Raw genomic sequence first — 13,894 nt, 5'->3', positions numbered from 1 at the left:
AATAATTTTGTTCAGGAAAATATTATGTTGAAATTAATTGGGTAGGCGTGTTTGTTACTGTCATAATAGGTATTCTCTTATCGCTGTTCCTGCTTCGTATCTTATGCGTTAAATATGCTGGAAAAAATTATTTTAAAGCTCACAGTTGAGTTGCCTCTTCTGCAGCCACAGCGTTGCTTTAGGACCATAAGCCTTATTTTAAAAGATCCATCAAACTTTGTCATGTATTATCATCATCATCGTCATCAGCCTACATTTATGTCCACTGCCCAGGCCTTTCCCTGAGAACTTCAACTACCCGTGTTTTCAGATACCTGATTGAAACTTTCACCTGCAATTTTCCGAAGTTGACCACCCTACCTAAATTTTTGCCTTCGACAGTGCTTCCCTCCCCTTGGCACCCATTCTGCAACACGAATGGTCCCCCGGTTATCCTCCCTACGCATTACATGGCCGGCCCAGCTTCAATTCTTTCTCTTTGTCGGCTATCCCCGCTTGCTCTCTGATCAACACCGGTCTTTTACTGTCTTTAGCAATGTATACTGCGCAGTAATTCCATGGTCTATGTATAAAGCGTGCATTGCATGGCAATATTTGTGCCACCTACCCTTCGCTAGGCCATTGCTGTAGCCTGTGCATATGTTGACAGTACTTGAGCATTCTTGCTAAATTGGCTTCCGTGTTGGGTAACAATTGTCGTGAGCTTGAAAAGCACAATGAGCTTAAAATTTCAGGTAATATATAAAGTACTTCTTCAAAGCTTGTTTTCACGCCATAATAAAACATGTCTTCCTAGGAACTGCAAAAATATCTCCATCGTCTCAAGACACACTTTCTAAATTTCCTTCGAAAGATTCAGGAACAGCAATACATTTTGTACTAGTTATACATTACTAACATTGTTCTTTTGATTACGCTATGTTTAGCTGGCCTAATAGCAATATACATCTATAGGCATGCGTCAACGAAAACGTATTTGAAGACAAACGACGCCCAGGCATACCTCTGTGACAATTGAAATAACAACATTGCAATGCATAAAATAATCCTCTGAGCACAAATACGGGCTTTCAATCAGCGTTTTAGTAAATGATTAAACTTCACAGTATAGCTTTGTATGTTTCTTCACAGACTGGTGCGAGAGATGGCTGAGGTATTGTGGTGTAATAGCTGAACCGCCGGGGCAGAGATAACGGAAAGGCAGAGAGTCTAACCGAAGGTATTTCTGGTTGGCTACTCTGAACGGAGAAAATTGTTAGGTGGCTGTAAAGAGAAAGAACATTTGGCACAGACGTGTTCGAATACTATGTGTGAAAACCCTTAGGTATGGGAATTCGAACGCGTTATAGACGCTTTGGTGGCATGTTTTGGATTCATGAAATCCGAAGACCAATTAGGTGAAGGATGGTAAGCAGTGCACTCAATATATACCCTCATGACGTGGCGTCGAGTGTCCATCCCAGTAGACACAGCACCGATGAAATCCGAAGAACCAGTGAGCGTGGGAGGCAGCGCTCTTGTCTTCTGCACTCATGACGTGGCGCCACCTCCTCCCCATTGACTGCACCATCATGAGACCACTGACTCACGCACTACGCCACAGCTTTAGCCACTGGGATGGCTGCGATGTGACACGTGCAATGACAGCGTGCACTAGGCGCACCTTTAGTTAGGCAGAACCGCTGAGGCATGTGATCAGCGAAGGTGTGCGGATGGCTTACGCCGAATGTACGACGAGATTGATAATAAACAAATCAGTAGGTGAATACATACCAGTGCAGCGCTCAGTCAGACAAGGGTGTCCATTATCACCGCTTCTTTTTTGCATATATATTGAGTCCTTTTGTCTAAGCGTAATTAGGAAAAACGCGATACGAGGATTTCAATTACATCAAGCCGAGGTAAGCCTTCTTTCTTACGCTGATGACATTGCAGTTTTCTGTGTTGATCATGAAATTATAATGCACACTGTCAATGCTGTTAAAAGTTTCTGTCAAGCGAGTGGTAGTGCAGAAAACTGGCACAAGTGCGTTTGGTTCTGGCATGGGGAATGGGACATCGCACCAAGGATGTTTTTGAACATTAAATGGCAAGAAACACCGAAAAAATACTTAGGAGTACCCCTGCAGTACTACTCTGATCACGAGCCTTATTGGAAAAAAAACAAACAGAGGTGTTACGTGAAAATGCACAAAAGTGAAAAGGATGGGATAAGTCGAATTTGGCATGGGCCAAGACGTGCAACCTATTTCTTGTAAGCAAGCTATGGTATGTAATGTAAGTTTTGCATTGCAGCAGGTTAAATGTACAAAAAATGCACAGAGTGTTCGTGGGCTTCATCTGGAGCTGTCTATGGGAAAATCGAGCCGAACAAATCTGTTTAAAAGAGGGAGTGATGGTGGGCATGGTTTAGTGCATCTGTATGTGAGACAACTCGTCAGTCGATTTGTTTTTCTTAGAGATGTAGATGATACCTTTCTCAGAACTATGATTCAACTGAGGCTGGGTAAAGTGCTAAGAGAGTTTGCTGTGTCTTCGGTGTGTCAGCAAGGACCAGTACGGGGATATTTAAAAGAAGTGGTGTCATCTTTCCGCTTCTTATCCGTATGCTTTCCTTTGTAATATTTCACTGATGTGTCACGTAAAAACCTGTACAAGGACCTTGTGGACGTGTTATTTCCGGTGCCATTGTACCGTGAAATATACTGGGCAGGCAAAGGAAAATATGCTTTGAAACGCGTTAAAAAATGCGAGTTGCGCTAGGGGTTAGAACTTTTTTTTTTAAAGCTGCACACAGGAACCATACCTGTTAAAACATGCTTAGAAGAAAAGGGTTTACTTGTTCCGTGGGGTACTCACTGTTTGTTATGCTAAACAACCAGAGACAATTGAGCATCTGTTTTTCGATTGCTAGGGTAGAGTGTTCTTCTGGGACATCTTACAGAGAACCTTGAAAAAAGATTTGCCATTAAGTCCGCATGGAATCCGTAATCTTACGGTCGAAAACGACGGTGGTGGGCCTTTCGATCTCCTCGGCCTGCACAGTATATGGCGAACTCGGACTGCTGTACACAATGAGGATATTGACGCTAGATCAGTTCGCGAATATTTTTGCGAATCGGTGTCCCATTTTTTCGAAGAGCAAAAGGTGCAGTCGTATGTATCAGAGTGGGTTCCAAGATTAGAAATGTTGTTGCAGATGCCGAAATACTCATGACTTGTAGTCAGCAAACAGCTGATGGTTCACGGTACTATGATCTTCTTAATCTGTTCTTCTGATCTCGTAAACTCTGGGAAAAGCGAGGCAATCAATAAAAAAAGCCGTGGCTTCGGGGAAGCGTGCTCGTCTACCATCCCGCAGGCCCTGGCTCGATTCCCAATCACAACGAAATGTACAAAATTTTGATTTTAAAGGCATTAAAATTCACTTTGTTTACAAGAGCCTCCCCGAGAAATTTGACGTCAATCCCAAGATTTCTGATGACGTGTTTCTGCTGTTTGCGCTCTCGGCCATTTTTGGTACCATTACACGATCACGCCACCAACGATGACGCCGGTTTTTGCGTAATGGGCCATACGATGCTTTCGCATTAAAAACGGAAAAGCACGAGCAATGTAAGCGCACAAGCTGCACGGAAAACGCTGCAGAAAAATGATCGGCCTGAACTTATCACCGCCCACTCTCGAAGCGATAGCATACGTAAATGCAATGATTGGTGTCGTTTGAACAGCTTTGCACGCGTGCGTCAAGGGAAACCTTGCACTCTTATCTGTCAAGTTGAGGTTTATGATCGCTTTCAAATTTGTGATTTCGTGCATGCTCTGTGACGCGCTTGCAATACGCTGAGCACGGCCCCGTATCTTCTGTTAGACATCTCTAAAGTAGGCGAAATCCAGCTTCAACGCCATCAAAAAATGGACGTCCACTGGTGGCGTAGAGCCTCCGACTTCCGAAACAGTGGCTCAGTGCTCTAATCATTCGCGCACCATGCCACGGCCGCCCCCCTCGTGCTGATTCGCCCTATAAAAGATCTGACGCTTGCGTTCTGCGGACCTTTCTCGCAGTCTTCCTTGTTACCGCCGTTGATTTGCGAAACTGGTTTACTCTTCGCTGCTTTGGCTAAAGTTTACGTCAGACGTATATCTACAGATTGGCTAAAGGTCGCCAATAATGCTATCGCATATTTACTTTCCTTCGCTTTCACAGTTGAAAAAAGAAGTATTACAACTGCTGCAAAGCAAATTGGAGGGCTCGCTCAAACACTGCGCTGTGCCCAGCATTTTTCGTGCCACCATATCAGGTATCTGTAATGCAGCTTCAAGAAAATGCGAACGGATGCGATTTCTTGCTTTTTCAGAGACACAGTGGAGAAATATAATGCAGTGTGTCGCTATCTCCTCAATGTAGCAGCGGACCTATACCTTCTTTCACGGCCAGATTTTGCTGGCAGCCAATTAGGACAGCAAAGACTCACCAGAAAGCCCCCAACGAAAAAGAAACTAGATACCGAAACTCAACTGAAAGAAATGGGAATCAGGTCCATGACGAACACTGTAAGTTATACTCTGCGCTGAACATGCCCGCGTGGTAAAAAAGCGTGCGAAGAACGCCATTGTGAAGTTGTCACGAGCAGTTCTCATGCACTAAGCGCCATTAACTCTTTCTCTTTGCTTTTACAATTCAGTGCAATCGCAAGAGACGGCAGAATGTCTGAACCTACTGTACTCGAGCCTAAAAAAGAAAAAAAACACGATTGCGAACTATGTAACTCCTGTGAAGGTACATAATAGTGGGTGTCTCGCTTGTTACACATATGAGTTTGATGAGGCTGAACGTTTCGCCAATACTTTTTTGGAGAGTTGGTTCATCTTGAAACATATGGGTAACAGTGCAAACGGACGAACAAAAGAAGGGAGACACGTATATAATACAAGCGCTGGATGAAACACGGAAAAAAGGGCCGACTGTATAAGGAATGAATTTCATCAATACTTATTTTTATGCAACTTGGTTCATTTTGAAACATATGGGTAACAGCGCAAATAGACGACCACAAGAAGGAAGACACGTAAACACAAGCGCTTGTGTGTTCGTGCCTCCATTCTAGTGGTCGTCTGTTTGCGCTGTTACCCATATGTTTCAGGATAAATGTTTCGAACCGTTCGGAATAGCTTTCCCTCTTATGAAATTCAGAAGCGTTGCCTTTTGGGCGAGTTGGCTCTACGTGGTTCTTATAGGACTTTTGCGCGCACAAAGACACGACGTTGAATATTTTGTGTCCGTTCTTCGTTCGACGTCCTATCTTTGTGCGTGCAAAAGTCTAATAAGATCTCTTAGGGAAGACGTCAAAAACCTAGAAATGCTCCGCATCTGCACAATTCATTCGGGCAAACCGGAGGAACATGGTAGCTTACTGACGGGACAGCGAACGGGTTGTCGTTTTCTCTAACGAGCGCGCGGTCGGTGGTTTAGTGATTCGATCATGTGGTCGCCTTCGTGCGTTGGGTCGAGCTTTTCTTTTTTTGTGTGTGTCGCTTGCTTTTCTTAGCACTCCAGTTTTACGAGATGAGGGTCTACTCATACTGAGAACAGCAGCTTGCTATGGAATAGCTACACGCGCGAACTCAGCTAAGTCAAACACAAACAAACAGTGCATTGTACTTGTTCCTGCGTATACGTCCACTGCCGATGTTGTAGTGTCTCGAATACCAAATGCAAAGCGGGTATTCAATATACCTAAACTCTCCGTATGAACATGATGCAACCAACAACAAGTTACGTCTGCAAACTCGGGTCTACGTACGAGTTGTCTATAAGGTAAAAGTTTAAGAACTGTAAACTACAAACAAACTTGAAAACTGTACCGTAAACCTTTTACAATATGTTTTTGCTCGAATTACCTGGTGTCGAATAACGTAATAGCCAACGCGAGCATTGGACTGATCCAACGTCTCCTCTCGTTTGTAGGAGGTCCCCTCTGTTTGCTTTTAAAGCGAGTAGCATCACCCAACATGACAGGTCTTAACGCGACAGCGTCAGGCGCATCATGCCGCTGTAAATCCGGTGTGGGCGTCGGCATCCCGCGCCGGCGCCCCCATGAGCCGGAATTCCCGTGCAAATTTACGCATACGGGTTTGTCAAGACTTGATAAAGGACGCGCGCTATGTGCGGGTTATACTGCCGCACCATTCTATCACTAATGTTGCTGACACCTTGTCTCACAATGTTGACAAAGTTATTCATCGGAATTTTGAGAATCACGGCCCACAGACGTATGTCATGAAACAAAACACCGACAGCGCATGTCGTTTATGGAAAATACTTTCAGGCTTAAATATGAGGTGCGGAACAATAACCGAAACCTTGATGCAACTTTTTCGGCGCTGTTTTGCACTTTCTCCGGCATCGGCCCACGCAAGAGGTGGCGTTTCTACCGGAACAGCTTTTTGGTAGAGCTGCCTTCGTGCATAGCGTTTGACGCCATCGTTTCCACGTAAACATTACGGCTACATAAACTGCAGTTACCGAGAAGCGTGAGAAGCAGTCAGGGATCTTTGAATACTATCGCGTTCCACTCTTAAAGGCCACGCTTATGCACACTACAACTTCTTATTGTATAATTTGCTCACAAGAGTCGGGGACCTCCCAGAAGGGGAGTGGGTTTGAATGGGTCCATGCTAGCGCATTGAAAGTAGATAAGAAGAAGGTGCCGCGCGCCATAGAGTTTCCTACAATTGCTGTAGAAGAAACTATGGCGCTGTGATCGTTCACCCGCCATGGGAATGGTGGGTAGTAAAGGGATTTGTCTGATCGTCGTCCTTGGTGCCTCAGACTTCCTTATGGCTTCGTTTATTACGATATATGTGGACCTTAATTGGTCGAAATTTCAGTGCAGTTTACATTATTTTTAATGCAGAATGTAATAGAACTCAGCATGCATGCATGCTCCCTGTTAATGGCAGGGCTTCCGCTTGTCCATAAGTCCGTAGCGAACTGGTTTCAATATCGGGCTTCTGTGCTAGAGGTCCTAGTTTTGACTCCTGCCGAAGGACAATCGAATACTATTCAGCTAATTATTTATAACGCAGTACACCCTTAAACAAAATTACACCCTTTGGCTCGTATCTTGGCACACAATTATAATCGTCATCTACCTTGTCCGCATTTCTTTTCTTTAACGCCGCGAGCCCGGTATTTCCAAGTCAGAAACGGCATGCGCTTTATCAGCATGACAGAGCATTCTCGACAGGAAATTGGCGAGGGCAGCGTTTTCAAGAAAGGAAACGCAAGCAAGACAGATGACGAGTATTGTCCTGTGGCAAGATACAACCCCAATGGTGTAAATTTGTTTAAGAGTGTACTCTTTTAAAATTGATGACTTCTCATTGTCACGAAGCCACTTAAAGTGATAAGGACGAAATTTAGGCAAATCGATGTACTACCCGTGTATGTCACGGCAAGCTACGTAGATAGCTTTTAGCCCAAAATGACCATTCCGGTATGTAAACTAGAGAGTAAAATTGATTTGATTTGACTTGATTCCCATAGTGGCCGAACGTAGTGCTAGCAGCTCCCGTAGGCACTAGCGCCAGAGTTCCCTGTGGTAATTGTATGAAACTCTATGGCGACGGCGTCTGCGGTTGGCCCGCGTTCCCTAGCTCCGCTTGCAGTTGCTTGTAGAAAACCATGGCGGCGTGCAACCGAAGGTGTGAAATGGCGATAAAATAGACACTCAGCATAGAAAAGTTGGCAGAGTGATGCCGTATAAGTGCCTAAAGGGCCAGAGAACATTATACTGCCATTCAAAAGCTTATTATACGAAGACAAATCCATTCTCTTCGGCAGCTCCGAGTTGCCATTGCCAGTGGCATTGGCGGGCAGCCATCTTCTATTCCTTTGTGAACGGGGCCTTGCCCAGCTATACTGAAAAAAAAATCAATTTTGCTCGGCATATTACTGCATCTGAATGCATCCACGTCACTTTGACGCGGTGAGTTTACGCGTTTTTGTAACGTTGCATGACAGACAGGCGAAGTGGGCGCCTCCCGAAAACTTTTGACCAGCAGCGGAGGGTTAATAGTGAAAAAGGCGCGGAATCGGAAATAATTATTCTTTGGATGGCTACAATCAATCATGTTCAGTATGTACACGTCATGTCACATATGTAGTCTTTCGCTCTTTCCTTGATATAGTGCGAGACGCACGCGAAGTGGTGGTGGTTCGAAAACTTTTATCGCGATGGCAGTTATTATATGGTCACTAGAAACCAATTTTTGCCGTCGCCTCATCGTGAGGTTCTGCACATACTTAAGTATATGTATAGCTTTATCCCATACTTTGAGACATTACGTAAATACCAGTTATATTGCCACACTATCCTACAGTTACTTGTGCAGGATCTTACATTCCTGACGTGGCAACCCACAAATAAATGTCATCAAAGGTAACACCACGGCAAATGCCTTTTATCTTCAGTCGTCTCACACCTAACGATTAAAAATGGTAGCTCAAACCTGAAAATGATGTATTTTAGTGGCTAATATGTGCGTTACCTCTGGTATCAGCCCAGGAAAGAGGTTTTGAACATACCCGGCAATGAAAGGGGGTGGTAAGGTCGCTAAGAAAGAAATAGACTAATTATTAAGCATAAATGAAACTGTCTGCTGGCAGGCTTCAAACAGAGGACCCGTAGCCCAACAGCTCATCCTTGCTTAGTCATCTTACTTCTGCATCGATTCATACTGCCACTACAGCAACGACTGTTACACCTCTTGTATATTCGAACACGTCGCTTTCGCATTCATTGCATCGCGTTCCAGCGAAGCTGACTTTTTCTTTACCAATCACGGGAGGCTGATTGCAGAAATTAGATAGAAAAAGTTTGGAACAGCATTGCGTTAGAGTCTAAGGATGCAGATAAAGAGCTATTGCGAATGTTTGGCGAAAAATAAACAAATTAGCCCGTTCTAGGACCTGTTTCACTCGTAAACGTTTGCAATTTTTCTCCAAGATTCTATAACTGTGCAATGCATTGAAATGACTGAAAAATCGGGTCGGCGGAGACGCAGCTCGAACACGGCCCCGGCACTCGAGGGCCCATAAGGTGTCGAAAGAGAAGGAGGAGGAGGAGGAGGAGGAGGAAGAAGGAAATAAGGAAGGAAAGGTAGGGAGGTAAGGTGGCGAAGGCACTTTTATGCTTATGGAGGGTGACTGGCCTTTGTTAACGTATTTGACTGTGTGGCGCCGTCTGCTCTTTCCTTCATCCCTGCTCCCTGCTCTTTCCCTGCTCTTTCCTTCATGTCTCTTCTTTTTATTCACCTGTTCCTCTTTTCCAGTGTAGTACAGCCAGCCAGACCCTTCCGGGGGCAAAATGCCACGCTTTCTACTTCTAGTTGCTATCTATCCGTTTAAAATTACATTTAAAGGCAATCTCTGTCCGACGAAACATTAAAGGTGAAGTGTTTGCTTCAGAAATAATATTTTTCCAAAAAATACACAAAATGCAACATTGTGCTTTCATCTACTTTATGCCTAAAGGTAGAGTACCTTATCAAATAGATGTGCATAGACGAACGCCGCGTAAATTACTGCAGTCTTCCTGAAGGTGCTATAGAGGGGTAGCAAATTTCCTAGCGCCAAGACCGATATTATTTGTTCACTTCCACTTTCGCTAAACTATTCCAATACCTTGGGACTCATTTCTGAACCAGTTCCAGGTGAATTATTAACCCAGCCGGCTTCACGTAAACACAGGTAAACTGCTCCAGGTTTAGCTATCCAGGGCCAATTCCTGGTGCACGTAATGAGCTCACCTCTACGCTATGAAGTGGAGCCTAGGCTCAGTGACATGTTTGCTTTTTGAATGCTCCTTCCTACAAACGCCGCTGGTGATACCTTATATCTTTCGAAATATTTCTTCAATGACAATGATAAAACACATGGCAATGATTTCTAGGGGATGTTCCTTATAAAATACTCGCTGCATTACTATCATAAGTACAAATGGGGAGCAAGCGATTGTGCAGACAAAAATATGGTTTCACAAAACGTTACACTTATGGATACTGTCGCCGAGCGCTTTTTGAACCGGATTTCAGTACAGAGGATTGCTTTGCATACGGCGCTGACGTTGGTTTTCCCAACACAAGTGCATGCGCAGCCGGCACACATGGCCCAACAGAAGCTTTGATACGACCAAAAAATGTTCGTGTCTAAGTGAAAAATACTTTCTTACGACATAGAGAATGTCGGCGAAGGAGCCTGTCAAGCGGCGATTGCGATAAGGTGTTATAAATATAGGCACGAGCAATAGCAAAGGAAATGTGTCTCCGAATCAGAGGTGAAGTTTTACTAAATGAATTTCCAGGGAACTTGGTATTTACTGGCGCACAAGCAATAAATGTATAAAATGTGTCAGGTGACAGGAACGGTAAAGAATTTGTGACGGCACCGATGACGACGAAGTGGTGCAGAACAGCACGTATGGCGCGAGTGCGTCAGCCGAAGAGAACAAAGCTAGTCGATGCATTTCCTGGGTTCTTCTACAATCATCCCCTTGCTGCGCTCCATACCCATGCGATGTAGAGGCAGATGGCAATGCACACAACGTGTCGCATTCGTGAACACCACCAGCAAGTTTCCCAGGCGACTGCCGTCAACTCTTACACCGAATATTTTATGAAAGTTTCAATACGGTGCTTTGCTCATCACGCTGCAGTTCGCAACAGTGCCTTCCGACAGCGCGGTCAGCTATGCACCCCGTCATGCTCGACCTTTCCAGCCAGGTGGTTTCGTGCGCATGAAACCAACGTGTGATCACTAATGTTTGTCTACTTGCTAGATGCGTCGCTGGACTAATTAATTCGGCACCCCACCCTCGTCAGGCCGTCCCGACGCAGTGCTGCCAAACACGATTTTTACCTCGCAACCTTGCACCACACAAATGTCACGCGCGTCCCAAAGCCGCTACCGGTAAGTGCCATCGATATACCACCGCTGCACGAACGCTGACTACCTGATGACTGAAAACGAACCCAGTGTAAACGCCACGTAACCTTCCCCTAATCTTCACCCTACCCTGCTGTCACTGTCCTAAGCAAGTGCACTGCACAAGAAAAAAAATATATCCGGTGGGTTTGCGACCGAGACCTCGTCTATACATACGGCGGAGGGGTTCCGTGGCGACGCCGATACCTCGACGATAACGACGACGTGGACCAAAGCAGCAGAAACCGAGCGAGCGCGTGAGCCTGGAATGATAAAAGTGCGCTGGTACTGGTTTCTCGACGTGGTAGCTCTTCCCCCTCTATGCCGCAAACACTGTCAGACCACTTAGCCTATTGGTCTTGTTCTTAGCGGCGTCTTATGGGCACCTCGCGTGCAGACGCTACTGGAACGCCGTCCCGATCGATCACTGGCCCCGAAGGCAGTAGAGGCACCCTTCCTTTCTGGACACCTACTGCCTTGGGCACACGTTCACACGTTCCAACACGTTTGTGCTGTATTTCTCTCTAATCGTTTTATTCACCTCCCTCAATGTAGGGTAGTCGAACAGACGCTGTTTTCGACAATAATCCCTGTACCTTGACTTACCTTTCTTACACTATTTATAGACTCAAGCTTAGACTCTATAAAGCCTAAACCTTCTTCCAGAAACAACCCGATAACCTGATTAACTTCTTCGGTGTACTGTGGTGAGTTGAGTTTTAAGTGATTTGCTTGCAAAAGGTATATCGACATCCATTTACGAAAAAGTCACAGACATCCTATTGAACGGCCCTTTTATCTTTTCATGTGTTTACTGCAGCCAATAGCCACGAGTTCTGTCGGCTACTTGCCGGGCCACTTTGTGCAATGCCTTTTGATAACGTGAACATATGTATTTGTGCCCAGCGCTTTTTGGAATACAGATGTTACCCACATCTAGCTTTGTACCCATGCAAATAAGCAAATTTATGAACCTATGTTTGTATTACGAAACTTTCGCATACATATGTGCCACGAGGTAGCACTTCACTGTTAATTTAACATGATACAATAAAAACCATCGTTCTTCATTACGGTATTCTTTACAGGTAACAAAGCTGTTCTTTCTTAATCCTTTTGCCGGGTACACTATGCAAGGCGGACATTCTTTGCACGAATTGAAGGAAGTTAAGGGTCTAGTGGAGAAGGTTTTCAGTTACACTCACTTTTTAATTATTTATTTAACGGCGCGTACAGACATTTACGAATTGTAGCCAGCGAAAATGAAAGGCATATCTTCTAGGAGCAAGTTTATAGAATTGCAGTAGTTTCTCGACATGTGTTCCCAATGTATGCGACGATATACATTGGTGTTCCGTTTCTTTTTGAGCTTAGAAGTCTAACAAGATGATTTGGTAAAAACGTAAGCGCTACAACGATGCATCTTTAACGATAATCTGACGACGCTTATCTGAAAACTCGAGCCAGCTTAAAAATGCGTACCAAGAGTTTGTGCGTTGAGAACCACCGGGCTTCAATTCGTAATTGGTAATTTGCGCCCTAAAGGAAAGCGTTAGGAACTTGACTAGTGAAATGTAGCTTATTTTTAAATTGCGCATTTTGATTTCTTGCACATGTACACTTCTTGAAGTGTTCCAGCTAAATGAATAGATTTAGGCAATATTCCACATACAATTTTTAAAAGGACTGGTAACTTCTAAACGAAACACGTGTTATAGGTTGTACTATGGCCACCGCACATTATAAACACAACATGCAATGTAACGTACTATAATTTAGTAATGTAACCTCCCTGCACGATTATTTAGTAAAAAACTAGAAAAAAGGTGTTAACGATACGCGATACGTAGAAATTGCTCCCGTTTCCGACATTCTACTTTCTTAGCGGTTGTACATCAGGCAGCATGTAGCCCAACGATACAAATTGGGTATTTGTTTCCTTTTCCTTGCATGCATAGGTGCAAATGAGCTGAGAGATTGTTCTTCAAACAAGATCATTTTTAGCAACGTTTTCCAATTGCCTTCTTCTTTTCATGGTCGTGTTGTTCTACTCGTTAAGTTTTCTGAAGCGTCTTTCAGCAACTGCGCAAGCAGTAGGCTTGGTCATCTTACACTGCCCATCAAACTCTGTAATTCACATTGAACAAAAAAAATATTCGTGTTAGTTAAGTATAGAACGGGGCACTTTTATGCAATGAGGCTCTTAGGCGAAAAGAAAAGTTGCTTTGAAGGAGCAAAATAAACCTTCTGCATATTCTTGCAGCTCTCCCATATCGTGCTTGAACAAGGCGCAAGCCACATGGCCGCACACGCAAAACCCTGCGCTACGTGTAATCCTGGCGGCAAATTACGGATCCGCTGTATAGTTATGATGCCAGTTAATGGCCACGTATCTAATACACGTGGTGTTGGGGTATTTATTTACCGCCATTGCGAACTCCGAACCCCTTTCGGAAGGCTACTATCGCCACGCCAGCTCTCCAGGGTCACGTAAAGCAAGGTAGCTCAAGTAATTACCCGTGGGATTCTGCCGGCGCAGGGGTAATGAAGTTAGGGCCGGAGACGACCACAAAGGCTACTGTCGACAAATATCACGTCACGGGGAGCTCGCACTAATTATCACACGAATTAGATTAGGTCTACTCGACGCACCGGTAAAATTGTTCATTTATAGTTATTTTTTTTTCGTTTATTATTTCTGTATCGTCAATGTCTGGCGGATTGTTTTTTTTTTCTTCATTTTTGAGTAGGCCTACACTATGGTGCACTCAACCACAGTTTACGTGATCTTGTATATTTGTTATTAGAATGAACACAGTGTATTTTCTGCGCAGTGCAGAAAAGTGATTACCGTGTTTTGGATGCAAACGGTCTAAGTGTAGGATCGTGCCCGCAATGTCTTTATAA

This window comes from Dermacentor albipictus, unplaced genomic scaffold (genome assembly GCF_038994185.2).
Source record: "Dermacentor albipictus isolate Rhodes 1998 colony unplaced genomic scaffold, USDA_Dalb.pri_finalv2 scaffold_16, whole genome shotgun sequence".
NCBI classification, from domain to species: domain Eukaryota; kingdom Metazoa; phylum Arthropoda; class Arachnida; order Ixodida; family Ixodidae; genus Dermacentor; species Dermacentor albipictus.
The sequence above is the reverse complement of the archived record's forward strand: the minus strand, read 5'-3'. Positions refer to the sequence as shown.